This window comes from Anabrus simplex, chromosome 12, assembly GCF_040414725.1.
Source record: "Anabrus simplex isolate iqAnaSimp1 chromosome 12, ASM4041472v1, whole genome shotgun sequence".
Lineage (NCBI taxonomy): Eukaryota > Metazoa > Arthropoda > Insecta > Orthoptera > Tettigoniidae > Anabrus > Anabrus simplex.
The window spans coordinates 3354081-3380554 of NC_090276.1; positions in this window are offsets into that span (position 1 = coordinate 3354081).

The following is a 26474-nucleotide window of genomic DNA, read 5'->3' on the forward strand; positions in this document are numbered from 1 at the left end:
CCAGAGGCACCCTTTACTGTTACAAAACTTTGATAAAGAGCTCCCAGGCTCTCAGTTACTTTTCAGCCTACTCAAGGCAACATTACATCAAAATCTTACAATCTCTGGCCTTTCAAGGCACGATTTACAAATGGGAATAATCTTATACAGGGGTATCTAGTACCCAACCTACTGGGCCTTTGCGAAAAAGAACAGGTTAAATAAACGGCCCGAACACAAACTGAATGGGGGAGAACACTGTGCTCCAGATAATGGAAAATTAAAACCTACAGGGCTCTCGGCCGATGAAACAGGGGCTATCCCAAACTACTGAGGTTACTCGCTTGGAAATTACTTTAATACATTACAACAGAAAACAGTTATGAAAATGGGGTCACCTCAAACCAAGATGAAGGGGAGCTCGAGAGGGTAACTCACAGTTGTACTACAGTTAAAACTTTATGAAATCTTTACATTAGCCGAAAGATTTATATTTTAGGAAAGTTTATTACATAATTAAAGTTTCGGACCTTCAACTCGGATTACTTGGCGGATACAGAAAGAAAGATAGAATTTATGTGGCCATTACCTTGTAGATGTTCTGCTGGCCTCCTGCTTTAACACACACACTCAGAAAGACGACGATTAATTGGCAAAGAAACTTGAAAAGCCGCAGTTTATATACCCTCAGGGAAAGTTCGAGAGGATTCTGGGCTAATCCGTACATATCCTCTCAATTTTATTGGTTGAACTCAAAAGTTACTCTCAAAATGGAACAAGAAGCCTGTGATAGGTTAAAAATTAATTACAGACATTTTTCATTGGCCAGATTCAAAACTGGCGGAATGAGACAGAAGTGCCGCCAACCTACAAATAATGAACATAGATTCAGTTATGAAAACCTAGAAATACGAAACTTTTTTAAGTTACAGGAAACTGCTTGCGCCTCAATATGTCCTTGCCCGACTTCACGCCGTCTGATGCGGCATGCAAAACAGCGCATGCTGTTCTTACTTATATCTCAAAAAGTAATTGACCGATTTTAAAAATACTTACATATTTGAACTTGCACGCAGATGAACTTTTAAATCAGTTGTATGAATTTGTGCCGTTCCATTTAAAAATATGGAGTTAATATCAACATCTCGGTTGTTAATCCCCTCATGAGACTAAGTAGCACGTTATTTTACAAGACCCTGAGTACCATTTACGAACATGAAAACAGAATGCCGATATCTTTACTGGTTTAGAAGTTATTTCCGTGTAACATGTTAGGTGAATAACCCTGTATGTCTGTGTGTGTCAGCCACTCATGGGACACTTGTTTGTCGATGCATGGCTGATATAACTCTTTTGGATTCCGTCCATGAAGAGGTTTCTTTTTCCATAGAACGATCTTTTCCTCACTTGTGGAGACTGAAATTGTTAATGAAGTCGGGATGCTTAGATTGAGGAGTATTTGGACAGTAATTTCCCATTCTCTGGTTGTGTTGGTCCTTCCTCTCCTTTGCCCAGAGAGTAGTTGTCTTCCTTCTTGGTGGTTTGTCCAGGGACGTCATTTGTTTAAGCATCCTCCTGAGAGATGTCTGGTCTTTCCATTCCTCCCAGTTTCTGCAGATCAACCATGGTGACTTGATCTTCCTCCTTTGTGAGTAAATGAGAAGCTGGCATGATGCATCCTGTATAAAATGTTAGGCATCTGTTCCTGGCCACGTCCGTGATTTTTTCATAGTATTTGTAGAGCTCTTGGATGGGTCGCGTTCTGTATTCATTCCCTTTCTTGACTAGTCCTAATATCTTCCTCAGTATTTTTTCTCCTGAATTTCGAGCTTCTCATTGAGTCCCTTCCTGTTGAATATTAGACATTTTGAATGATATAAGGCTTCAGGGCGGATGAATGTCGGGTGGTGCTTCATTCTGGTGTTTCGGGAGAGACACTTTTGATTGTAGGGGCCCTTGTTCACTTCGTATGCCAGTTCTTGCTTATTATTATTATTATTATTATTATTATTATTATTATTATTATTATTATTATTATTATTATTATTATTAATATCATTATTATTTACGTGCTAGGGACCACGTGTCATACTTCCTTGTTGTTTCCTCTTCCGTTCCTACCAGCTACTTTATTCTTCTCCTCTGTCACTTTGGACCGGGTATTCTTTCCATTCTTCCTTCTGTTCTTAAAACCGTATTTTAAAAAATCTCTCTTCCCTTATTTTATCCGTTTTGAACTCTTCTCGACCTCTTGAATCCAGTTTGTTGTTTCTCCCATAGGTACTCTGCTTTACACTGAACCGCAGATGCGCTGATGTACGGATCTATATGGCGGGTTATGGTATCGGAGGGCAGTTTGAACATTGCATGTGTAATGCACTGTGTAGAGATCATGCCCATATAAGATATTTTCTTCTTCTACATGTGCGGAGTGCGTCCTGAAAATTTGGTCAAAACTTCTTGTTACATCCTGTAATTCTCCCGTCCCCACTTACAATCAGGACAACGTGTGTCACTGCAGATCGTTTACACGGAACGACATGGATTCGTCGAATAGATTTCTTTTCGCCGTTCAAAACTCCGTATGCCTCTTAGAGGTCTGAACACACGATCTTTGGACCTGAAGGCTTACACTGTTCCGCTTATCCACACATTCTGATGAAATCTACATATGTGCCTCTTGAACGTAGCGACCTACCGGTCAATCAATCAATCAATCAATCAATCAATCAATCAATCAATCAATCAATCAATCAATCAATCAATCAATCAATCAATCAATCAATCAATCAATCAATCAATCAATCAATCAATCAATCAATCAATCAATCAATCAATCAATCAATCAATCAATCAATCAATCAATCAATCAATCAATCAATCAATCAATCAATCAATCAATCAATCAATCAATCAATCAATCAATCAATCAATCAATCAATCAATCAATCAATCAATCAATCAATCAATCAATCAATCAATCAATCAATCAATCAATCAATCAATCAATCAATCAATCAATCAATCAATCAATCAATCAATCAATCAATCAATCAATCAATCAATCAATCAATCAATCAATCAATCAATCAATCAATCAATCAATCCGTTACTCTTCGTTCTCTTGAATTCCAAATTTATCTTCATATATTATGACCTCTCCTGCTCCCCTGATGCCATCTCTAGACAAACACTCGCCTCCTTTCTCCCAACTTTTCCCAGCCCAATATTTTCAACATTATCCCTTCTTTCTCAATCCGTTGACCCTCCAGTGTTGCTTTGTTCCTCGGACTCAGCGGGCGCCTCAAGGGCAGTGTCCTGGAGTGTGAGACTTTGGGTCTGTGGGAGGATGACCAGTACCTCTTTCCAGGTGGCTTTACTTGCTATGCTCATCAGCGGGAAGGGATAGGCAATGAGGAGGGAAGGAAGCTACCGTGGCCTTAACTTAGGTACTAACCCGGCATTCGCCTGGAGGAAAAATGGGAAACCACGGAAAACCACTTGGAGGATGGTTGAGGAGGGAATCGAACCCGTCTGTACTCATTTGACCTCCCGAGGCTGAGTGGAACTCGTTTCAGCTCTCGTACCACTTGAAATTTCTCGGCAGAGCCGGGAATCGAAACCGGGACTCCGGGGGATGTGGCACCTAATTATACTAACCACTACACCACAGAGGCGGAATTAACACTGCTCTTTTGTCAGAAATCACCCAGAACAAATCGTGGATCTTCCCCAATTCTCCTATCAAGTACTCCTGCTGAGGTGGTGGTGATTATTGTTTTAAGAGGATGTACAACTGGGCAACCATCCTCTATTTAACTCTGATCAGAGGGAAAATATGGAAGGGGCCCGACACTTCGAAAAATGAAGATATCGGCCAAAGAAAGGCAAGGGCCACGAAGGGCGTGAAAATGAGAGACTCCCTAGCCCTCGCAAACCTAATAGCGTCGGGGTCGGAGAAGAACAAGAGTTGATCAAGGGAGGTCGGATAGGATAGATGAAGGTGAGGAGCCTGGCACAAGTAAGTGGAAGCAATGCCAGGACTCAGCTAAAGGCCCCGTGGTCGCCAACCTACGCTCCAAAGTTCAGAGCCCCTGAGGCCCCTTTTAGTCGCCTCTTACGACAGGCAGGGGATACCGTGGGTGTTATTCTACCGCCCCCACCCACAGGAGGACTCCTGCTGAGCGTTCCATACGCTAATATTGGGGGTCTTTCTAGATATACGCCCTGTGCTTTTCATCCTTACTACAACCTTTAAATACCCTCATAACCACGCGAAGAGATCTGTAAGCTCGGGCAGAGAGTTGGGTCATGTTTAACAGACTATTAGAGCAACTATTCTGAGACATTTCGAGTCAGTGTGATCACAACTAGATGTAGTTCGGTTTAAAAGAGGTAGAGAGAGTGGGTGGGTGATCAATACGTGGAGGTACTGAAACAGGGTTATCATGGCCTTCTGCACACAGGAAGAGCATCCCGCTTTAGCTGTTGCATGGCAATCAAACCGGCTGAGTGTAGAGGCCAAGACAATTTATTCTGCCTCGGTATTATTATTAATGTTATTAATATATTATTAATATATTAATAATTAATCAATATTAATATAATATTTATTATTAATGTTATTAATATATTATTAATATATTAATAACTAATCAATATTAATATAATATATATTATTAACATTATATAATATATTACATAATAATATTCATAATCATAATAGTGATAATCAGCTGACCTGACACCCTAATTCGCACGCACGCATGGGTCTGTACAGATGGCTCAACCACACGCGAACTGCCGCTACGTTGATCTGAAGGTAGTAGCGATCAGTGGGTAGATGTAAGGATGTAACAGGTTGGAAAAACGGGGCAATCATGTTTGGCCGTGCCCATGACCATACGGTGTGTGACCTTGCTGGGTATTTTGGCGCTTCGCAGCGGACTCTTCAACGTGTCTGCAAGCAGTGGTGTACTATACGTGAACACGAAACACGACGTCAGAATTGTGGTCGGAAACAGATCCTGACTGAGAGGGACCGGAGACGTGTTTCACGGCGTGTGAATTAAAATCGCTGATAAAGATGTTGATTCGCATAGGGAATCCAATAACGGACCAACTATAATGGTATTAACCAAAATCGCTCCCAAATCCTTCAGGAATTGCTGCAGTCAGTGAATGAAGGTCCATCCCAACCTGTTAGCGAGAGAAAGTGCGACGGGAAGTGCATGCAATGAACATTTGGGGTCGGTCAGCTCTCAAGAGGCCATTACCCACAGAGGCACCTAGAACTCATCGAACGTGGGCAGTAGCTGACTGGCGGAACGTAACGAGGTCTGACGAATCACGCTTTTGCCTGTGTTCCAATGATGCACGTAGCCGAGTGAAGCGTTTCATCGTGGATATGTGCAAGCCGGGGGTGGGTCTGTGATGTTTTGGGGCTGTTTTTCCTATCACGAAGGTGACTACTAACATGAACCAGCTATTCATACCGCGACTTTTCAAGATGACAACATCAAAGTTCATCGGGCTGGACGCATACGTGACTCGTTTTATGAACACTATTACATCTGGATTGGCCTACAAAATCACCTGACTTGAACCGCATTGAAAATCTGTGGAACATGTTTGAGCAGCGGGTAACACGCTGACATAAGCATGCGCGCTTCCTCAGCGAGTAGCTTAACCTGGATGCGGCGTACCTGCGCGTCCTGGCCGAATCCAGTCCAGAGTTACACGGTAATGATTTCGTAAGGGGTGACTAACTTTTTCTCCTGTGAGTTTGCATTAATTTTTTTGTATTCTAAACTGGTCTCAAACACATCTAGAAAACGTCAATCGCACAAAAAGGAGAGTGCTTACTAAGCACACAATTATATATCTTAATTGGTGCATAATTCTGTGCCAAGAAGAGGAGGCGGAAGAGGAATTCTCGCTGTTATAGCTCTACACAACCAATACTTCCATTGTCGGACAGACGACAGCATTCTAAATAGAGTTACGATTGAAGCAGATCTAAACTACACCCATTTGAATTCACATGAACGCCACATAAATATAGAAGACACATACAAGGAGAAGATACAGAGATAGGCTAGTAAAGAACTTCATGGAAGGTACTACCACTAGAACAATGACGAGAATATTGAAAGAAACTTGCAAACTCATGGCTATCTAGGGGAGAGTTATTTACAGAAACTGAGAGCTTCAAGATAAATAAAGAGTTATAAGAAACACATCCGTAAAGATCCCACTACTAAACATGACCAGAGTGGCCCAGAAACCATTCAGCCCAACATCATGCACTGACAGACAAAGTTGTACATCAAGAAGGTGCCCTCACTCGATTCTTGATGCACAAGATGATGCCTTACTGCAAAGTGTACAGGATTTGTTTTTAAAACTCTACTGGGATCGCACGACACAAGGAATACGGAGATATGATCGACAAATATACACCGCCAGCTATGAAAGTAGCAACGGTCTGGAAACAATTATACCTTTCCTCCTTTCTTGCACGAGTCTTACAGCAAAATCATTTCGATAAAACTGATGGATGGCCCTGACTGAGAGACATGTTATAAAAGAGCGGTATTAGAGTACAGATGGTCGATGTCATCTTGCAGGCTGTGGTGTGAAGTATTGATGGATGGCCATGGCTAAGACATATATTATCAAAGAGGAGCGTTAGAGTACAGATGGTCGATGATCTTATAGTCTGTGATGTGAAGTATTCATGGATTGTCATAACTGAGAGACACATCAGAGAGGCCCCATCTCATAATAGTGTGGTAGTTTCACTGGTCTTGAGTCAGTTTTCCCGCTTTCGGTGCTCTGACTCCTACAGTACTATTGTCAACTTCAAATTCTATCAATTTGAGTTTCATTTATTGAAAGACATATTTATGTTCATTTGTTTTTCTCAAAAGGAAATTCGATACTAATGTTTTTTCAGTCTGATTCGCAAATGGGTTTACTTTGGGTGTACAGGAACAGTGTGGCATGCCGGAAAGGTGGTAACACTGTGCTAACCGTGGTTCACATTAACGAAAAAGGTCTCTTAATGATAAGAATAGAAACAATCATAATAGTGTTATAATATTTCTGATCTCTGTTCTAAATGCAAACCGCCTTAGCGGTAGCAGTGAGGGTACACTCTGAATACGTTAAAATAGTAATGGCAGTGAGTGGTGCTGCAGGACAAGAGCAGTACTCTCACTCAAATCCCAGTTAATACCACAGTTCGAGGAACGAACAAGCTCTATTGATAATTACTCCCGGCTTAAGGGAGTAAGCTGGCACAAACAGCATAGTGCGGGTGTAAATTATATGCAGGATGGCAGACTCGTGCTTGTATTGAGAAACGAAAACAATCGGCGGAAACTTAAAAGACGTGTACACGTGGTTTTTGTTTGAGTCATCAGCCCATAGCCTCGTTTGATGCACCCGTCCATGTCACCCTGTACTGCGCTAACCTTTCCATTTCTGTGTAACTGCTGTATCCTACATCTGCTCTAATCTGATTGTCATATTTATACTGTTGTCTACCCTTACCGTTCTTACCGCCTACACTTGTCTCAAAAACTAACTGAACAAGTCCTGGGTGCCTTAAGATTTCTCCTACGATTCTATGACTTCTTCTTGTCAAATTTACCCAAATACATCTCCTCTCACCAGTTCCTCTCAGTATCTCTTCATTTATGAGTCGATCTATCCATCTCACCGTCAACATTCTTCTGTAACACCACATTCCAAAAGCTTCTATTCTCTTTCTTTATGACCTAGTTAGTTTCACTTCCATACAACGCCACGCTCCATTAACATCTTTCTAACTCCTATATCAAAGTCCTTCCTTGCTCGTCCTCACTACTTCTACCATCGTTAGTTCATCTACTTCCTACTCTAATATTTCACCCCCTGTGGATGGGGGTGGCAGACGAAGAATATACCCACGGTAACCCCTGCCTGTCGTAAGAGGCGACTAAAAGGGGCGACCAAGGGATGATTGTATTAGGACCATGAAACTCCTTGTGATTAGTATGACCACGCGGGGAACACCATGGGATGATGGAACCCATGGCTCTGGCTTGCCTATGATTAGTACCCACTATATGAGGAACACCATGCGATCGTACGAGTCCCTGTGGTTAGTACACTTAGGTGATGAACACCATAGGTTTGCATTGCCTGTGAATGGCGCCGCAATGTGCGAAACACCATAGGTCTGTAATACATTGCGAATTTCTTTACCTGTGAGTAGTACCATAATGTGTGGAATACCGCGAGTCTACGCTACTCTTGATTAGTACCGCAACGTGACAAATACCATTGTTCTACTTTTCTAGCGATAAGTATCATTATGAGGGGCTGATGACTTGGATTTTGGACTCCTTTCGACTACAAGCATCATCGATTCAGTACCGTGCTATAGACGCAGTCCCTTGGTCAGTAATACCATGGTTTTACGCCAGATTCTGTGCATGTGAGGCACTGTGCGTCCATTCCACTGATCGTTTTAATTTCATATCTATCCATTCATTCTTCGTCCTCACGTTTTGAATTGTGGTCAGTGGAGGATTTTGGGTTTTTAATTTGTCATTTCATTTCGTCTCTTTCCGTACCAGTAGGGGCTGATGACCTAAACAACAAGCATCAGCATCAATCTAATATTTCGTGCATCACCTGACTTCGTTCAACTGCACTCCGTTACTTTTGTTTTGGACCTATTTATTTTCATCTTGTACTCCTTCACCAGGACCATTCAACAATTTCTCCGGATCTTCTGCACACTCAGGTAAAATAACAATAGCAACTCCTTCCAATGTGATTCCCTTTCCAAATTCTTGTTTGATTTCATTTATTGCCTGTTCTATATGAACACTGAAAAGGAGAGCGGATATTCTCACTCCTTTCTGGATTTCTGCTTATTTTTCTTTTTGTTATAGGGGCTGCCTGGCCGAGGCGGTAAAGGCGTGCTCGGTTCGCCCGGAAGGACGTGGGTTCGAATTCCCGTCAGGAATTCGTAAAATTTAAGAAACGAGAATTCCACTTCCGGAGGTGCATATGGCTCTGAGGTTCACTCAGCCTACACCAAAAATGAGTACCACTCCTCCAAGGGCCTTCATGGCCTGTAGGAAGATGACTGCATTGCTTTCTTTTTGTTGTAGCATTTTCTCGTAATTATTGGTTTTAGATCTAGTTTTTACTACGAAATACTCCATTTTAGGTTTCACTCGTCTTATAAACAATTTCGTGCTATTTCTGCATTTTTACGTTTTCTTAAATCAATCAATCAATCAATCAATCAATCAATCAATCAATCAATCAATCAATCAATCAATCAATCAATCAATCAATCAATCAATCAATCAATCAATCAATCAATCAATCAATCAATCAATCAATCAATCAATCAATCAATCAATCAATCAATCAATCAATCAATCAATCAATCAATCAATCAATCAATCAATCAATCAATCAATCAATCAATCAATCAATCAATCAATCAATCAATCAATCAATCAATCAATCAATCAATCAATCAATCAATCAATCAATCAATCAATCAATCAATCAATCAATCAATCAATCAATCAATCAATCAATCAATCAATCAATCAATCAATCAATCAATCAATCAATCAATCAATCAATCAATCAATCAATCAATCAATCAATCAATCAATCAATCAATCAATCAATCAATCAATCAATCAATCAATCAATCAATCAATCAATCAATCAATCAATCAATTTCAAAGAAATTGGAAATTTATTGAACATCTCCCTTGGTAAGTTATTCCAATCCCTAACTCTCCTTCCTATAAATGAATATTTACCCCAGTTTGTCCTCTTGAATTCCAACTTTATCTTCATATTCTGATCTTTCCTACTTTTAAAGACGCCTCTCAAACTTATTCGTCTAGTAATGTCATTCCACGCCATCTCTTCGCCGACAGCTTGGAACATACCACTTAGTCGAGCAGCTCGTCTTCTTTCTCCCAATTCTTCCCAGCCTGGTTATTACGCCGTGATTTTCGCCACGTCAATAAAGTTTCGAATTTATGTCCTGTTGATTACCATAGCAAGAAATCATTTATTTATTGACATAGCAATTCATTAATTAATTTCTGTATCCGGTGAGCATTTCCAAAAAACTGCAGCTGTGATGGCCTTGGTGTTTTCTCTAAAAGCATCTTGTGATGTGCATGGGTTCTCCAGGGGGGGACAGATAAGTAGGTGGCTTGGGTCTTGTTGAGCACCGCATTCACACGAGGTGTCTGCGTTTGCTGGAATGATCCCCCCTTTCTTCAGGTTGGTCTTGCATCGAGGGACGCCCACTCTTAAGCGATTGAGGGACCTCCATACAGGGTAAGGTAGGTCGGCGCCAGGAGCTAGTTCTTCCTTTGGTGACATGTCTGTGGGCAGTGAGCTCCTCCATTTGTTAAGACGAGTTGTCTCTGGTGTTCCCTCCAGCGGCAGAGTCCTAAGCTCTTGTGGGATGTGAGGCGAGACCTTGTAACTTGGTAACCATGGATTGGATCGTTTGTTCTCTCGGCGTCTGCAGCAGTGGCCCTCCGGATCATGGGTGCGGCTATTCCAACAATCGGGTACAGTTTGTGCATTGGCGCTGGTTTGAGGCATCCCGAGATTATCCTTGTAGTATTGCTGACCGCGGTATCAACCTGCCAATCAGCTTCTTGCGAGCACTGGCCTTCTGTTTCGTATTCAGACATTGCTGCCTGTACGTCAGAGCGTGGTCTAGTGTGACACCTAGATAAACTGGTGTTGAGCAATGTTTCAGTCGTTCCCTCGCCATCTGATGTTCAACTGTCGCCGCGCTTCCTTGTTTTGTAGATGAAGCGCACACACTTGTTCTTCAGATGGTTGGCGTCAGAGTACTTGGAAAGTTCATCCATCTCAGAAGTCAGCTTTCCGTCCACTTCTTCAAAGGATGATCTCCGAGCAGTTACCGCTGGTGCTTGCTGGAATTGGCTGATCATTTGTGCAGATGTTGTACAGCGCTGCCTTTGGGGAGACCGTTCTTCTGGGTCTCGCCATCTACTCTTCCCCTGTAGCGAGACTTGGAATCTTTTGTTCTGAAGGAAAGTGCTGCTTAGGGATGGTAGTTGGTGGTCCTTGGTAAGATAATACATACCTCCACTGGTGAGTATTTGGTAAAGTTTTACCTAAGGCTCACAAAAGTCAGCGAAGCAGCCTGCTTCGGTCACACCTTCAGAAATGGGAAATACTGGCCGATAAGCAGGGCGTTCAGAACCAAGCGCCACGCATGATCCGCCGGCCACCATGTGGCGGACAACCAGAGGTCACCAACAAGGCGAGCGGTCTCAACACCAAGTACAGCATCCGTTACTTCGAGTTCAATGTGGTTATACGAGGGCTGTCAATAAAGTAATGGCAACGTAGTCCAGACAGTCGCAGGTGGCGCTGTTGTCGATGTGTACTGTGCATTTGATGGGCATTCAGGTGGGAGTGTTGAAAAGAGTGCCCACTTCCCCGATCAAGGCGATTAAAATCGAGGTTGAACGTGGCAAGTATTATCGAGGATGACGTGAAGCTTGTGACGAGAATATCTTACCGTGTAGGACGGTTGCACGCTGGATTAAACCATTTCGTGAATCTTGGAACACCTTCCATACTCACCAGACATGAGTCCTTCTGACTTCGACCAGTTTCCGAAATTGAAGGACCCCACCGTTCTCGCAGTCGCTGTCATCAACAGCAATAGCCTTGCCAACGGCCCTTAAAGGCTTCCCGACATCTGATAAAAGATGACTACATTGAAATCATGTATTGCAGTTGTTAGAGACATGTTTTTTCGCATTAATTTGTGTTCGATTTCGCGAAAAGGAAACAATTTTTCGCGTTATTTCGCGAAATAGGACTGACCCATCACTTAATTTCGCTTGAACCCTTGCCTAAAGTTATTTGAATGTTCAATTCGTGAGATTTGTGAATGATTTATGTGAAATAAACAAAGGGAAGCAATACTGATAATCACTCATTATTTCCCATGCAATCTTGATTAGAACTATAATGTAGCCCTAATGAAGATTACATAACAAATTACCCTTTCACCCTGCATGAACAGCCCATTAAGGGATTTTATAGAATATTAATACGAAGAGATACTTCTGTCGAAAACAGAAATCCTTATTCTGTCTTCTCTTTCCCTTCACACACGTGATATTGTAATACAATTTCAAGATCGTTATTTTCTGCGAATTTCGCAGCAGTTTCGCACTTATCGCAAAGTAAGTAAATTTAGCTTTCGCTTGTCGCTTTAATTCGCAAAAAACAAAATCTCTAATTTCTTAACCAGAATCATATTATTCGTTAGGCTATTTTAAAATCGCTTCCATTTTTTTGTGTTTATCGTTAATGTGAGGAAATCATGCCTTTAGCAATTGTACTTGTCAGTTAATTAAATATTGTTTTCTATCAATATTTCCAGTGTAAACGTGAGAAACAAGTAATAGGTAGGCTTGGGATTTCTGCACACTAATAGGCTAGAATGTGAACTAATTTAATTTTTAGGAAGTGTCGCTCTTCAATGGTGTAGTGGGAGTAACATAAATCCCAGGGGTTGTGATAGGCCGTCCTCTAATGTTTATGCAAAACGCATAGCACAACAGTTGTGCAGAGTAGTGTATACATCTTACTCGCTTCAATAAGTTTGCAATATGTCCCATTAAAACAAACAAATCCCATGGCACTACAGCCCTTGAAGGGCCTTGGCCTACGAAGCGACCGCTGCTCAGCCTGAAGGCCTGCAGATTACGAGGTGTCGTGTGGTCAACACGACGAATCCTCTCGGCCGTTATTCTTGGCTTTCTAGACCGGGGCCGCGATCTCACCGTGAGATAGCTCCTCAATTCTTATCACGTAGGCTGAGTGGACCTCGAACTAGCCCTCAGGTCCAGGTAAAAATCCCTGATCTGGCCGGGGAATGGAACCCGGGGCCTCCAGGTAAGAGGCAGGCTCGCTACCCCTACACCACGGGGCCCTTACGGAAGGACACGATCCTACAAACTGTTCTGATGTCATCTACTGTTAATACTGGTCAGTGTTATCTGTGATGATATGAATCATTGCTGCTCGAAGACCGCACCATGAATATTTGAAGACGGCTGATTGACAAATTACACGCGACACTGCATCGTTTTCAGAAAGAGGGGAATATACATGCAACGCCCAGAACATGATTAAAATAGGAGGTAATTAATTGAAACAGCATCACTGTGACAGCCAGTATGTGCGCTTCAAATTGATGTCTCCAGTGATGCAGCACACGAGTTGAACCTGTGTTATGGGACACCTGTTTACTAACGAACTGTATAGAACAGAATGGATGTATTTAGACTGTTTTGTTTTCAACCATAGAGGAATGGACACTAATGTCCATATTTCGAGATCCATGTAAATAATTGCGTTTGGCACACAGTATTCGAGTAGTAGGGAAGCGTATGGTAGGATCGTTGGCCGAACACAGTCAGCGCCAGATCGGCCAGGAAATTTCAAGACTGTGGAGAGGATTTCAGAAGGTAGTGTGGACTGGTTGGCCCGGACTTGAGACGGAGCAATATGCGCCTTGCTGCATATGCAATCACTATCACGTACGAGAGGAATGTGTTAGCTAAAATGCCCGACAGGGCATGTTCGAAGAGAAGTTTACTGACTAGAGAGGGATGACCTTGCTTGAATTACTGACGTTGCAAGCCCTTGTTTACAAAGAGCAAACGTCTGGAATTCGGGGCTATCAAAGGGTAATGGAATGATTGCGTTAACAACGAGTTATGAGCTGAACTTTATAATGTGTTATAATGACTTATTAATTTGCACAGTTTATGTAAAATGACTTTGGCATGGCTAGTAGTGAAATATATTTTCTTTCTTTCTTTCTTTCTTTCTTGCGAACCGGCCACACTTAGGACCACGCCAATACCACTTCACTTCCTTCTTATCATCCCTTCTTCCTTCCTCTTTGTCCACAGTGCCTTCATTCTTTCAGAATGTTGCACTCTTCTCTCTTCAGTCCATCTTCCCCCTCTGCGTTCTTTCTTTTCTTCCACAAGAACTTTATGTTGGAAAATCTATTCCTGAATTGGTCTCTATCACGACGTTCTTAATGCGCATTTCCTAACCTCTTGAGTTCTTCCTTCATCTGCTTGGAATATCCCCCCCTGGCCCTTCAAGTAGTATACTTTATTAAAAATTTGTTTATTTAATCTTGCTGGATCCATTCTGACCATGTGTCCATAGAATCGCAGCCGTCTTTTCCTCATTGTTGTTTCCAGGTCTTCTGTTCTTTTGTATATCTCTTTATTTGTTCGCAGTCTGTAGTTTCCCTCTACCACCCTTGGGCCGTAAATCCTCCCCAATATTCTCCTTTCAATCGTTAGTAGTTTTATTGTAACAATAAGAACGATAATAATAATAATAATAATAATAATAATAATAATAATTATTATTATTATTATTATTTAAAAATACATCGCAAATGGGAAATATCCCGATGGCAATGGTCACTTACAGTACAGTAGTGTGATAAAGTAATGTAAACATAATTACTCACAACAACAAGAGTATTTTTGCAAGTTGCTTTACGTCGCACCGACACACATAGGTCTTATGGCGACGATGGGATAGGAAAGGGCTAGGAGTGGGAAGGAAGCGTCCGTGGCCTTAATTAAGGTACAGCCCAAGCATTTGCCTGGTATGAAAGTAGGAAACCACGGAAAACCATCTGCAGGGCTGCCGACAGCGGCGTAACAACAATAGTACAACAAACAAATCCATGGAAAGAAAATATGACAAGAGATACTACTGGCTTAACATTCTAAATCCAGCTTCAATAATGTGTATTTAGTTTCCGTATGTAGAGCAATGAAGTATGCTAGGCGAGAGGAATACACGTGGCAGCACGTGAACTTAGATAAGCATTTCTCCTATAGGAGTGATATTTACTACGTTATTTTCAGTTTTGCTAATATGCGAGGCAGGCCCCGCCCAGTATTGAGTAGAAACAAAGTCTATGATTTTAGCTGTTGACAGTCTTATGGCCAGTCATGGGTCCACCATTGAGGAAAAGCGTACTGTTTCGAGAAATAAGGTACGCGAGACAAACTTAGCAGAATACGGCTAAACAAGGGTGGGGGGAGGCAACTTCTACCTGTGACTGAGATAGCGCGTGAAGAAGCGAGTATCAAGGAGCATAGCTCGCCTCGCCTCAGAGAAGTAAACTTCGGTCATGGCCATACTCGACAAATATGAACCGAGCATAGAGCGTGTTGCTAGAGACCTCACAGGTTGCTCTGTATACTCGGTGATCCGCCAGATGCATTCTCCGCGGGGCTCGTCGAATGTGGTGTCATGCTCATCGTAATTGAACTCAGGACACTGGGTTAGAATCCTGTTCACGGATAAGTCGCACTTTAGCCTGCAGAGTCCGTTCATCTGGTGCATCCCTACCAATACTCTGGAAAGGGACCGATGCACATGGTTTCGAGGAGAGCAAGATTCCTATGACCTAAAAATGTTTAAGAAATGATCTATAAAATGACAGAAAACAATCCAGTAAAATGATCCGAAATCTTTAAAAGGTGATATGAAATTTAAATGAAATTTTACAATCAATTTACTAATCGAGTTGGTATATCCTATATTTATTTTATAGACATTATAATAAGCTGTTGTCATGTCAAGATGACAACGTGAAATTCTTTACGTTTCGCAGAGAACTGACTTCCGCGTCTTCACAAGGAAATGTCGTCTGTCCTCGAATGTAGACATTTCCAAGAAGTAGTTCCTTTATTCTCCAGATTGGCGAAGCGTTCTCAAGAGTCTGAGTAAAAGTAGCGATAATATCCAATACCACATGAGTAAATGCTTCAAATTCTTCAACCATGTAAGAAAATGCCTCATAGTCAAATAAATTCCATAAAATGACCAAATAATGACGTATAATTTTGGAAAAAGACCTAAAGTACAAAAATAACAAAAACACCTAGTAAATTAGCATTTGTACAATGTGAGAACTATGATCAGCATTTCTGTACAAGTCAGGATCCTTCGTGAACCAATAGAAATACATGATGTGTTCAAAATGTTAGCCCTGGTAATGAGACTATTGGGGGCTGTAGTAAGGAGGTAAGAACAAGATCCAAAGGATTTGTTTTGAGCGATTTCCAACAAGAAAGATAGAGTTACGAAATTATTGCAAATATTGTGCTGGAAATACTTGGGAGTGGTGGTGGTGATTATTGTTTTAATAGGAAATACAACTAGGCAACCATCCTCTATATACGACTGATCAGAGGGAAAAAAGGAAGGGATCCGAAACTTCCAAAAGTGAAGGTATCGGACAAAGAAAGACAAGGTCCACTAAGGCCTCCAGTGCTCTAATACCGTCAGGGTCGGAAAAGAACAAGAGTTGTCCAAGGGAGGCCGGATAGGATAGATTTATTTATTTATTTATTTATTTATTTATTTATTTATTTATTTATTTTCCGTGTCCAGTTACACTGATTTTTCCAATATTCTGCTGAAAGAACAGCTTTATCACTGGTGCACGGTGATGGTAAATGCTGACAAACCAGAAGGTGCTCTTCTGACAGTCACTGGTCATGTCTCCTTCTTGTACATAGCCTCACCTAACACAGCTAGAGTGATGGTCTTCCAGAAAATTCTTCGTTTAAAACTCAGGATTGGATTACGTACTTGCTGTTGCCACAGTCAGCCTTAGTTTTTCCGGCGTATCAACAAGTGGTATGGTTCTTCTTAAAAAAAACTCTTTCCTGACCTAAGTCTAAGGCCGTGTTCACACTAAGGCGATATAGGATAAGCGATATACGATACGCGACACGCACAGACAGATACTTGAAATGTAAAGGGAGGCGATGAAAAAGCTTCACAGCTGCGCGATATCTCTCGAAGTGCAGCTTGCTAGTCTCTTCAGCGATTAGTATCGTACGATATTTCGAGCTGGGAACATGACGGGAATACCTGTCATTAATTTAGTGGAACTGATTGGTACAATTTGTAAAAAATATGTAAAAATTATCTAATTAAAACTGCTAAATTTTATTAATACTGCTTTTTATATTCATATCTACTTACCTTATAGTAATCAGAAGTTTTTTATCTGAAGAAATGGTCTTCCTGAAGGGTGTATCTTTTTTTCAAGCGTTCGTGACACTAGGCTTTTCAGGAAATGAAAGTTTTCAGGATTCATTCGTGAATTTTGATTCATGTTGAGACAGATTTCGAGAAACAACAGCCGAGCCACTAGAACGTCTTCCTCACTTGAACTCATATTTGTAACCGATGTAGTGAGAATTGTGCTCCCACCAAATTTTTATCGCCCAGATCATGTTCCTTACCACATATCACTTATATTATATCGCCTTAGTGTGAACGGTTTTTGTTTGATGGCGATCAGTTGATTGCTTCCGAGGTTTAACTTCCGCTGCTACTTCCCTTCCTATTTGAGGAGGGGCGATTCTTTCTACAACCGAAGCAGTGTGAGGGATCAAAGTGACGATCCTGACACAAGCAAGTGGAAACAATGCCAAGACTCAGCAAGGACCGCTTCTGTACACGATCTGCCAGGTTGTGTATCGTCTTCTATGGCACAGTACGCTGATGACACCATCATTCGCAATGAGAACGACGTAAATAAGTTACAGTCAGATCTGGATAGTGTGGCTCTGTGGTGCAAAATAAATAGAATGTCTATAAATGTACAGAAATGTAAATATATCCGCTTAACTAGAGCAAGATCACAGTTACAACACCAAATGTCACTGTGTGGTAAAGACCTGATGCCCTGCACCTCAATAAAATTGCTTGGCATTCACATCTGCAGCAATTTAAAATGGAATAAGCATGTTGAGGAAATAAGGTGCAAAACATACAGCGTCCTGGGATTCATCCGCAGATCTCTACTGGGAGCCAGGAAAAAAGCCGTTCAGACAGCCTATTTGTCATTAGTACGGCCAATACTGTTGTACGGGCTTCCTTCCTGGCACCCTACTACAGTGGAGAACTAGAGAGAGTTCAACGCCGAGCAGAACGACTAATTACTCAACACGGTCACTTAAATACAGCCAGGTCACTGCCCCCATAACAACCGTCTGTAAACAAATAGATATTGCTTTCCTGAGAAATCCCTCGCTGGTAACATTCATATAAACCCTTTCAACCGCTTACAGCTGAACTATCGTTCCGCTCAAAGAGGTTGAGGTGTGTCCCCTTTCCCTCCATTTGCAAGAACAGTATCATATCAAAGTGGCTTCTTTAATCGTTCTGCTCGGTTGTGGAATGAACTCCCACCTCAGATGAAAGAACTATCTCCAGAGAAATTTTGTAAAGAGGTAAAAAAGGATGTATATATAATGAAACCTTCTGTACATAATATAGTTTTTATACTGTGAGAATGTTCAGTATGAGTGGGAGAACAGATGAAAGTTAATGGGATCCCGAATGAGTGAGACTGTATGTGGGTATGAGTAGCCGGCCTAGGTAAAGTATATGTGGAGATTCTAAAAGAGAGAAAGACAGAGAGAGAGAGAGAGAGAGAGAGAGAGGGAAAGAGAGAGAGAGAGAGTCGAATTACTTGAATATTGAACAGGTTTTATGAGTATTATGTAAATATGCCTTGTAAATACGGTAACAGTATATAAGCACACTGTGTAGAATGTAATTGTATACTTGAATATTGTAATTTTAAGTGGTGATAGAGGCACTTTCGTGTATGTGGGGCTAGGCCATTTCGCCATCCACTATCCATAAATTGTACTTACATTTAATGGAAAATAAATAATAATAATAATAATAATAATAATAATAATAATAATAATAATAATAATAATAATAATAATAATAATAATAATAATAATAATAAGGGCCCCATGGTCGCCAACCCGCGCTCCTAAGTTGAGATGCTCTGGGGGTCCTTTCAGTCGCCTCTTACGACAGGCAGGGAATACTGTGGGTGTTATTCTACCGCCCCCTCCCACAAGGGGAGAAGACTTGGGAGAAAGGAGACGAAATAGTACTGGACAGATGGTGTGGAATGATATTTGTAGACAAATAATGTTGAACTATGCTTCTAAAACAAATATGAAGATAAAGTTGCAATTCACCAGGACAAATTGTGGCAAATATTCATTTATAGGAAGAGGAGTAAGGGTTTGGAATAAATTATCAAGGGAAATGTTCAGATGAATTTAAATATTCTTTGAAATCATTTAACAACTGACAGGGAATTTACCACAAGGGCGATTGACATAAATGCAGATCAGAGGTGATTGGTTGATTTCTGATGTGTGATGGTGCACCATACTATTAGGCCAAGTCTGCGTATATCAAGACCTTTCGGGGAAAACGGTTAAATGTCATTGTCTTGAACGGCCTGGACCCCAAAAATAATTGAAAATCTGTGCGGAATCATAAAGGTAAGATTGAAGAGAATTGCAGTTAAAACCAGAATCAGTCTAATTCAAAACATTATAGACGTAATGCATCGTGATCAGGAAATACGGAAAATGTGCAAGGATCTTATATGAAGAGAGCATGCAAATTATTATTAATAAAAATGGCAACGAACAGCAAGTAAACTGTACGTAAATAAATTATAATGAACCTATTCTGATAACCGAATAACTGTTAAATCTTCTTCTTCCTCAGAATAATTTGCACATGTCCGTACATGCAAAATCTAACGGGTGTTCAGTTATGGTAAGCTAACACGCACTGTATTGAGCATCTTTCGTGAGCGCGGGATGCTTCATTACACAGAATATCAATATCATAACAAACACGCGCTGACAGCAGTGGCAGTGTCCTACATAATGGTTATAGCGGGCAGCACTCTACGTCCCGTAACTTGTGTATAGCTAAGTACACATACACATACATCTTCATTACAAGCTCATGTCTTTCAGTGGTTAATTTGTGAACGACAGTCTAACAGCGATACGATCACTATTTAATGGAGGGAAGACAGTCACATTGCTAATCTCCATTAATTCAGTAAAACAAAGGAAAACAATCACGGACAAATATGTATAGTTAATAATGAACTATCAAAACACGTTCCTAACGGAGAACTTACGTTGTAATGACACAGCACAATGTCGTAAATTATAGGGGGCGATCAAAAAGTTTCCGTTTGACTGTCGTACAGTCCTGAATCGGACGAAACTGCCGTGAGTATTGATGTACTCAACCCACCGACGCACCAGGTGTGCTATAACACCGTGCCGAGCTTCCTGTGCACATCCTACTCCGACAGGAAGCGACGACCTTTCAAGTCCTTTTTAAGGGAACAGAAGACGTCATAATCGCACGGGGAAGGATCAGGAGTATAGGGCGAGTGTCCGCTTGTTGTCGTCCGTAACGGATAAGGCTGGCCTCCCTGATTGACCGCAACCCGCACGGGACCTGGTGCACCATACAGAGTGTTCATTCTCTGATGGATGCCCACTGGTGTTTGTCCTTCAGCAGCCAAGAACATGTTGGTCCTGTTTGGACGCATCAGAGTTCACGTGGCCGCATTTAACGCACGCACCTCGGCACGACACTCATCCCTTTGTCTACATGTCTGTGGTTATCTACCCTCAGCGGACTCACGCTACTTTGCATGTCCGCTGCATTATCGCTCTCAAACGGAATCTTTTTGATCACGCATTACATAAATAGTCTCTCTGTTACGTCTTCACCCTGGAGTCTCTTTGTATCCTCAAATATCTCGACTAGAATCCACAAAACCTAATGTCAGCGTCAAAATAAATTGCACTGTACAAGATGAGGATTAAGCTAATTTTCCATTGCTTTCCTCACTGTACTATAAGATGCTACGGCAGCAGCAATAATTCTCAATAGTAGTTAGTGGTTTTTCACAGGTACTGGTACCACCATCTCCAGACGCGGATAGGAGAGAGGTCTCCGCCTCTTGGACTGTGCGGACTAAGAGTGCGCCCTTAACCTCACGGGATCTTACGCTGGCTACGTGTCTGGGCTTAACCTTACAGATCTGGGGTTTGACCCCAGGCCTAAGGGCGTTAACCTTACAGACCCTAATTCGAAGCCTAAAAGTACTAGCTTAATCTAAGTACTGAAAATTCAACACCCGGGCTAACCGCATGTGAGTGTAAGCTTAACCTAACAGACTTCAAGTTCTATACTCGGGCTAACTGCATAGAAGTGCAGGCCTAACGTTACGCTGACCACGCGTTAACCTAATCTCCCAGGCTAACCGCATAAGAGTGTAAACTTAACAGAATTTAACTTCGATACAAGGGCCAACTGCATGAAAGTGCAGGTTAAACCTTGCCCTTCTCTACACCCTGGCCAAAAGTGCAGGCTTAACCTTACGCTGACCAGGAGTTAATATAACCGGTCACCCTTCTCTACAACTGGTCAAAAGTGCAGGATTTACCTTAGGCTGACCAGGCGTTTACCTAACCGTTTGCTCTTCCCTACACCCTGGCTAAAAGTGCAGGCTTAAACTTACGCCTGGAGGGGCCGTAATGTTGGGAGCTGAACTTGGAACAAGAGAGCGGCTACACATTGTACTGATGGGACTAGGCAGATTGCGTAAGGCTTAATATATAGGGGCATAATGTTGGAAGGCGGCGTTATGCGCAAAGGGAAGGAGGGTTAAATGGAAAAAAGGCAAAAGGGCTAAATGAATAAAGAACAAAACGGCAAAAGTGCAAAATGGCAAAAGGGTAAAGGGGCTAAGTTGCTAAAGGGCGAAGGGGCTGAAAGGCAAAAGGGAAAAAGGGTAAAAGGGCTAAAGGGCAAAGGGGAAAAGGACAAAAGGTTGAAGGGGAGGAAGGGCTAAAGGGCTAAAGGGCAAAAGGCTAATGGAAAAATGGCTAAATGTCAAAAGAGAGATAGGGCTAAAGTTATAAAAGGCAAAATGTCTAAAGGGAATGGGCTACAGTATAGGGCTCAGACCTGAACTTAGAGCAAGATGCTGGCACGGACTAGAGAGATGGTGTACGGTTTAACACATGATTTAGCCATAGGGTCGTAACTTTGGAAAGCAAAACTGTTTCAAGGTACTGAGCAGCCGCAGGGCCAAGGACGCTAGCAACTGAGCTGATGCGCAACTCGCTGTTTGTTTTTAGTGTCTGGAACACTACTCTTTCGATTTGAACTCTAGAGACTGAGAGTAGCTTGCAACATTGTTGACATCACTTAGGGATTAAAACTTTGTGTTCAGAACTGAAAAAATAGTTAGCTCTACACATGATTGGGAATGGAACCCAGGGCTCTTCCGTTTGGACTGTTGAGTGTCATGCTAAGTAAATGAATGCGCATTGAAATAGTGCGTTTAATTAAAAACACCTAAGGTTTTAGCGGCGAGATATGAAAAATCCCCACCACGACTGGGAATCGAAACGGTACTCTGTCCCATGGACTGCTGACAATCATAGTAACTAAATGATCGTGCGTTAAATTCGAAACACCCAACATTCGAGCTACAAGAAATTTAAGAAAATGACGGACTTGACTAGGGATCGAACGCGTGGCTCCTCTACGTGAGTAGCAAACAAGCATTACTGTATGTTAAATGCTTGTGCGTTTATTCGAAACTCCTGGCTTTAGCGCTAAAAAATTTAATGTTAAAATTCACCGACCGAAATAGGATTCGAACGTGAAGCTCACTTTTACTCAGCACTAAAGTGCTTAGGTGCATAAAAAGAGAAAAATGTTAAAAATCCTCAACCCAACCCGTAGACTAAATGATCATGCGTTAAATTCAAAACGCTCAACCTTCGAGATAAAAGAAATTAAAAATGAGATCGCCGACCCGACTAGGAATCAAACCGGTGACTCCCTTATTCGGGCAGGAAACAAGCATGCTAAATAAATGCGTGTACATTAAAAGCTCGTGTGTTTAATTGAAACAGCTCAAGTTTGACTTCCGTTAGAGGTGGGGGTAATAATAATAATAATAATAATAATAATAATAATAATAATAATAATAATAATAATAATAATAATAATAATAGTAATAATAATAATAATAATAATAATAATAATAATAATAATAATAATAATGTGGAAGATCCAATTCACCTTCGTACTGAATACTTAACTTGCATACACAATTAGAAAAATAATGTAGTGCCGGAATTTAGCCTCCCAGGAGTTGGCGTCTTATAAGAATCACCCAATAACGAGTAAAATTACAAAAACCTAAGGCGTGTTCCACACTCAGTTGTCAGAGACCAAAGGAGTTACTGTATTGTAGTTTCTAATTACAAGGCCTGAAATAATCATTCTGACAGTTGTGATGATTCCTGCGAACATGTAGTTGCGAGGTCCAGTAACACGAAACGTCCGTTCTGCTTGTCATTCCTAGCTATTAACATCATGTACGGTTACGCCTGCACTGGTTGTGCAGTAAGACTCGGCATCGAACTTAGGTCTGTAAGGTCAACCCCTTAGGCCTGGGGTCGAACACGAGATCTGTACGGTTAAGCCTAGAAGCGTAGCCAGCATAAGGTCATGTCAGGTTAAGGGCGCACTCTTACGGTGGTCAGCACATTCCGTGTAGAGGAGGCTTCTCCCAGGTGCGTGTGGGGATGGCGGTACCAGAACCCGTGAAAGACCACTACTCTCAATGTTCCAAATTTCACAACGAGCTAAGTGTTCTGAATATCCACAGAGTTACAGTCGTAAATAGCGCCGTAAATACCAAATGTTATCATTTCCACACAAAATACTTTAATTTAGTACTCTCAGATATTTTATATCATCATTCAAAAATATGTCTTATGCCTGGGGGTTATCTGAAAATTTATGTTACTGATGTTGGTGTGATTGAGCATGTAAGCTGTGATGTAAGGTGTGGATGGATGGCCAGACAATGTTACCTAGCAACCGTGCAGGCTGTGATGTAAGGTAGGGATGGATGGCCAGACAATGTTACCTAGCAACCGTGCAGGCTGTGATGTAAGGTGTGGATGGATGGTCAGACAATGTTACCTAGCAACCGCGAAGCATGTGATGTAAGGTAAGTCCGTCCATCCATCCATCCATCCATCCATCCATCCATCCATCCATCCATCCATCCATCCATCCATCCATCCATCCATCCATCCATCCATCCATCCATCCATCCATCCATCCATCCATCCATCCATCCATCCATCCATCCATCCATCCATCCATCCATCCATCCATCCATCCATCCATCTCAATTTAAGCCGTTGACAAATTATTACAACAGTGCCTGGTATCAGATACTAACATTAAAAGTAGAACAACTTATATTTCTTTGATGAAAATATAACAACTTTATTCATCTAAACTAAAATTAAACTGAAATTCGTAGCAGGGAAAACGTCCACCCAGGAAAAATTAAAAGAGAAACAGTCATAAATTAAGTTAAGTTAGGATACCAAAGGAAAAGTTAACATTACGAATCTTGGTCGACCAACGCCAAAAAAAAAAAAAAAAAAAAAAAGAGAAATGAACTAGTCATAACTTAAACTAATAATATTGGAAGCCTCAACATACCAGAGGAATAGGGTAAATAAAATAATTGTTTTGTTTATTACTTTTTTTAAAGATATTACTTCCTTAACCACGGAGTTCTCTCCAACAGGAACGGCTACCGGCAGTCCAGATTATAATTATCACAATGACTGCTTCGCACAATGAGAATAAGGAACCAAATATTTAAGAATTAATAGTTAAAATATGTGCTCAAAGTTCAATAAGAGCAAGGAGAAATAATCCAATTAAGTAGAATCGTCACACAAGATAGCTATCATCATCATCATCATCATGAAAATTCAACAACACAACAATCAATACTTATCGCCATGGAAACGCACACACACCATAAACAAAACGGTAACAATGGCCGTAACTACAAAGGACCAAAACATAATTTTACAAGTTGAAAATCAAGGAAAGAACAAGAAAGAAAGTTAAGGTCAGAGAGAATTAAATTACATTCCCGTCCTCTTGGTTAGAACTCAAATGGTTCAAAACGTTACCTAGTGGGGTGATTTGATAGAGATCAAAAATAAAATATTACATGATCTTCAAATGTTTTACAAATTAATATGATAATTCAGCTTCACCCCAGATCCATTTGTGAATTTATATTACAACAAACCCGAATGATACTTTGACACGTTAGTAATTTTTTAAAGGCAATCATTACGACGGAAAGCTGTAAGGAATAAAACCCGCCACATAATGCAGTTCCATGCCAAAAGAAGTTCCAGTTCACTAAGGCCCAGAAGAGACTCCGCTTAGGTAGAAATAACGCCATAGCGCCATTCTAATACTTACATAGATGAAGATCAAATTTTAAGACAAATTAAAGAAATCCATACAGTTTGGAGGACACTCCCGTGAAGAAGATGTAGATCACATCAAACATATTGAGGGCGAGAGGAGGAGCCCTCTCACAAAAGTTCTTCACCCGTAATCCAATCCGAAATCCGCTCCCACATGAGACACACGGTACACATACGATCCATCTCCTACAACTCAGAAAACGTTAATGGCCGCTCTCCCCGGCAGGAGCGCTCAACACGGGAAACTCTTATTGGTTAGTGGGTGGAGCATTCTCCGTAGAGAGTGCAGCACCAACAAGCAACTTTCATTTCGTAAGTTCAAACCAAGACGCTCGGAGTAGTAGAGAATTAAATACAACTAGAAGTAGTAAGGGAAAGGAACGAGGAAAATTAGAGTTATAAGACATGAATTTTAGTGGCGATTAGCCCCCAACTAAAACGTTTGGGGGGGGGGGGGGAGATGAATAAATATGACACCTGGGTGTCACGATTACTGAGACATAATAGTAATTTTAAATGCTGATATTTTTGAATGGACCTGAGGTGCCACCTCACCTTAGTATGGTCGAGGATCATGGGGTCAAATCACAATTCTGAAGCCGCAGTGGAGCACATCTATTGACTTAGTGATGGAGAAATATTAGGAACTAATGCATGTGATACTACCACTGCTCTACATGGAACAAATGTATTTCAGTTTATTGACGTTTATCTCTTTCTTTCTCATATCATAATCAAATTAGCTTCGTTTCAACCTGTGTACATTTGTTTAGAATTAAGGAGACTATAAACAAGAATACTTCTAGACAATACCTGTCACTGCTATGGGGAGAAACACTTCAAACTGCAGTGTTGGTTGTCGGTCATCACCCTTCTACAGGAATGTAGGCGACGTGACATCCGGTTATTCGAGAAAAGTAAGCTACTCATCCACAAAATCGTCATCTGCTCAAAAATATTACACCACATACTTCCGGGTTCTGGGAGAAGGCAAGCTAAAGGGGTGAACTCATGCTATTGCCTCAAGGTATCAAATGTACTTGCGCGCGGCCACCATCTTGCGCTTTGCTACTGTGCCAACTCCCGTTATTGTGTACTAGACTTGAAATGCCCGTTGCAAAACGTGAGGCTATT